Source organism: Engraulis encrasicolus, chromosome 11 (genome assembly GCF_034702125.1).
Source record: "Engraulis encrasicolus isolate BLACKSEA-1 chromosome 11, IST_EnEncr_1.0, whole genome shotgun sequence".
Taxonomy (NCBI): domain Eukaryota; kingdom Metazoa; phylum Chordata; class Actinopteri; order Clupeiformes; family Engraulidae; genus Engraulis; species Engraulis encrasicolus.
Genome location: NC_085867.1, coordinates 51,998,769 through 52,003,662, shown reverse-complemented (window position 1 = coordinate 52,003,662; position 4,894 = coordinate 51,998,769).

Here is a 4,894-nt window from a genome sequence, read left to right as displayed (position 1 = left end):
ATTAAATGCTACCATGCTGCACTACACTGTTCTTGTCTCACAATTATGCAGTACAAATGTAATGCCTAAATGTCTCACATTTATACAGTACAAGTGTAGTGCCTAAAAATGAATACGCAAAAAGGCCTAATCAAACACATGCACGCACCCGCACACACACATGTAATTTATATTTCAAGCAGTGTGAGTGACAAGCACCATCTCTGCTTCACAACTGTGCACAGGTCTTTGGGGATGCCCTCATTACACCAGAAACTGACCCCCTCAGCTCTTAGCAGAGAAAAGAGGGCAGAGCAAACGAACAGCTACTGCACACAAAAAAAAGAGAGAGAGAGAGAGAGGGGGGGGTGGATTTAAAAAGACAGGAAGGGCCAAGTAGATGAAGCTAATAGAGAGATGGTAAATTATTCAGAGGGTACACAGACGAGACAGACGAGCGCGTTTCAGACATAAAACATGAATTCCTCACACACGCTTCACTGCCACCCAAAACATCACCCACCCACCCCCTCACCCTCATCTCATTTTAAGCTGCACACATTTGCATTGGGCAGGGGGCAGGCCAAAGGGGGGGTTTAGTGGACTGGTATGTGTGCATGTACACGTGTATGTATGTGTGTGTGTGTGTGTGTGTGTGTGTGTGTGTGTGTGTGTGTGTGTGTGTGTGTGTGTGTGTGTGTGTGTGTGTGTGTGTGTGTGTGTGAGTGTGTGTGAGAGAGAGAGAGAGTGTGTGAGTGCGTGCATAAATGAGTTCAGAACAACGTGTGTGGATCATGTTCAAGCACTGCAATGCAATGACAGCTGAGTAAAGGGGGAAAAAAGAAGCAACAGCTTAGCTTTTAGAGGGAAATGAATGAACACGTGTTTGAGGCAGTAACCTCTGCTCGAGAGAAGAAACACTGCTTTTTAATTTGCTGGGTATTCCTGCACTGTCTGCACACAAGGGCAACACAAAGACTTGCAAATACCATAAGAACCATCTTCCAGCCTTACTGCAATATTTAGCTCAGTACTATGGCTAAGTAGCAAGTGAAACTTTGATAACTACTACAGTAATACAACACAATTTAAAAAAGTAATTCTGCCTCATCCCATTCATCAATTTTATTATATTTCATTGCACCTTTTTCCATTACAACGTACAGCATTTTTCACTCATAACAGCCTCTTAAAAGTTTCAGCTTCATCTATTCCCTGCAAATTAAGTTCAGCTTGCGCTACAATACCAAAAGGCATTTCAATTAGTAGTGTTAATGGCAAGAAAAAATTATATGGTTCACAATCTATGGTCGAGCTAAACATAACATCTCATCTGCATATGTAGGCACCGATAATACTAAATACTATGATTAAAAAAATACATATAACACACATGTAATGTTTGTTTCCAGTCATTCAGTTTTGGTTGTGGGAATATTAGCCAAAACAATCAAGGTCTTACACGTTCACAGATCACTTTAATTACCAGCTTTTCTCACCTTCTCTGTTCATCTCAGCACACTCCTTCAAACCACCTGATGACTAACTCTTCCCTGAGGCTTCATGCCGCTCTCTTTCCTGCATAACAAAACTTTCTCAGAGGAACTTGGAAAAAGATCCACTGATCAGCTGTAAACTTAGGTGCAGAGCACAACACTCACTTCACCATGTCTCTATTACATTCTCTCCTTAATGGCTCTCTCACCCCCTCCCTCCCCCACCTCCCTCCATCTCGCTCCTCTTCCTCCTCGCACTCACTGCAATTTCATTGCTTTTGCCCTTTGACCCCCCTTCAAGCGCAAACTCGTCCTGACCCCCATCTGCAGTCGCTGCGGAGCAGCCAGAGCGAGCGAGAAGGAGCTCACTGCAATCAGAACACCCTCACACTTCAGCTCTCTGCTCTCCGCTTCTTAAAGCTGCGCGCGCCTTTACATGCAGATGCATATCTAGGGCTAGGACACAAACACATGTGTCTACACTCTACACAATCAGCACAAGCACCAACCAACACAAACACGCAAAGAAACACCTAATCAGGCTTGACACTGTGCGAAATGTATCAAATTATACAACCACCAAGACGCTTTTTTTTTACCCAAAGTGCACATATAATTTCACTGGCTGCTGGTAAATGTCAGATGAACTGGCCAGGTGTATATTGTGGTACTACCATTGTGGACCTCATTCCAAGATAGCTGTGTGGGAAATGGAGAAGAAAAATAGCATCTGTTCGCATCTAACATACATGTAGTCCTACACATGCATCATATGTCAAAAAGGACAGTAAAGCTTCAACACAGCACATCAACACAAACACAGGTGCACACACAAACACACACACACACACACACACACACACACACACACACACACACACACACACACACACACACACACACACACACACACACACACACACACACACACACACACAAGGGGGAGGAGGAGGAGGAGGAGGAGGAAGGCAACCCTCCTGGAAAAAGGGGATAATGCCACATGGAGAAAGAAATTGGACTCCGAGTAACTAAATCTGTCTTCTTCATTTGGTTTCCTTCTGCCTGTCAATAGTGTTTAGCGTGGCGAGAATGAAAGCGCCAGTGAGCGAGGGTGTCTGTGTGTGTGTGTGTGTGTGTGTGTGTGTGTGTGTGTGTGTGTGTGTGTGTGTGTGTGTGTGTGTGTGTGTGTGTGTGTGTGTGTGTGTGTGTGTGTGTCTGTGTGTGTCTGTGTGTGTGTGTGTGTGTGTGTGTGTGTGTGTGTGTGTGTTGCTGTAGTTGACGGGGAGGGACTCTGGCCAGGCTCCCTCCTGAAATGTGAGCATTTGCATATTTATTTGTTGATTTATTTAACGGACAGGCCTCTTCTACAGCCATCCATCAACACAGGACACACAGCCATGAATAATGCAGGATCCCACTCCATACAGCAACCAACCAACCAACACTACGCTAGCTAGAAACACACACACACACACACACACACACACACACACACACACACACACACACACACACACACACACACACACACACACACACACACACACACACACACACACACACACACACACACACACACACACACCTATAGACACTGACACACACATCTCTACACACACACACACACACACACACACACACACACACACACACACACACACACACACACACACACACACACCTATAGACACAGACACTCACATCTCTACACACAAACACACACACACAATCCTAATCACACATCCAACACAGGGGACCTAGGAGGTGGGAAACGGAGCAACCGCTAACTCTATATGAGAGGAATACATAGGACTTACATTATACAACAAGAAGGCAAGAAAACCATAACTGCAAAACAAATACAAACACAAATGGTGTTCTACAACCGGAATACTGTACAGAAATCACGACATCTAAACTCAAAGACTAACTCCTCACCATTTCTAAACATGAATTCATCATATCCAATTCAGAAAACATGTTAGCATTGTGTAATGGATCACTTATCCTATTAACCCCTTAGCGCAGCACCTATGTTATAACCTTACCGTCACCAAAATTGTAATGTCTATGTCTTAATCTGCTACTTAAGGCTCTCAGCACTGTCATAGCAATGTTATTATGATGTAGTTGAGTATTTTCAGCAAATAGCGAATAGGCCCGCCGGCGACCCTATCTGCAGTAAGAGGCTACAAGGCCAACATTCGTAAGCATAGCAATGAAAGATCCCGATACCATGCTGATGTTGCGTTTCATCAGTAAGAACTACCGGTACAATACTGTTCTAGAAAGCCATATATAGCCCACACAGAGAGCACTGTAACACTGTAAAATATCATACGAGATGCTGCTACACAACGTTGTGATGTTGCGCAATATATCGACCACAATCACAAATCAAATCAAGATCAGTTATAACCCATAAGCCGTCAACGGCAAATTTCTTCTGAATGATGGAATGCTTGGCGTGTGGGTGCATACGTCCATCCTCTTAACCCTCTGAGAAGTTGCTGTGCTGTGGAAAAATTGTATTTGAAAGCGGCCACAAATTTCAAGCGGACTGAACGCGGACGTCGGAAGTGATTGACCTCTTGCCGTCGAGCCCCCATGCACCTGTGGCTTTAAGCCAATCAAAAGCCATCACAAGTCTGGCATCACACGCGGCGCATCTCACTCTGTTTGACGTCTCTCGGAGCGTGCGCTCCAGCAGGTTCACCTCATATAAAATGAGTGTGTATGTGTGTGTTGCCTTCAATGCCTGTGGCAAAAAAAAAACTTCAAAAGGAACGTTCAGACTTCTGGCAGCACTGTGGGTGCTGTCAATCAAAGCAAACCGTAATCAAGCAAGCATGCTCTCCGCACGCACGCACGCACACATGCACGCACAAACGCACACCAATCCTGTCCAGATGAGAACAGCGTTACAACAGCACTTAAATAAAAGATGCTGTGTGTCAATAGATTGGCTGGGAGGGGGGAGGCGAGGTGTTGAACTGAATGAAAAGGCTGTCCACATTTCAGGCTGTGCGGACGAATGAGAGAACTAAGCTGGACAAAAGAAAGGTATGTGATTGTGCTCTGCGATTGCGAGAGCTTTAGTCTTACACATTCCACAGTCATCCGTCAGAAAACCATTTCTCTTCTGGTTCTAGGGTACTGTATCCTAGATTTAATAGCAATGTGTTCCCTGAAGCTTTATGACTCCACAACAGATTTCCACAATAGGGTCATTTCAGATGAAATCAGACACTTTGGGGCCCGACCGAATCTGACACTAATATTGAGGGAGAAACGGGCTAAGAAAGTTTTAATTAGGATACTATGGATTCATCCTTGATTATGTCAGTCAATTTAAGTCAAAACGTGTCTTTGATGTTGTTTGAAAGCTTTGTTCATGCTTTACACAAACATGGAATGCA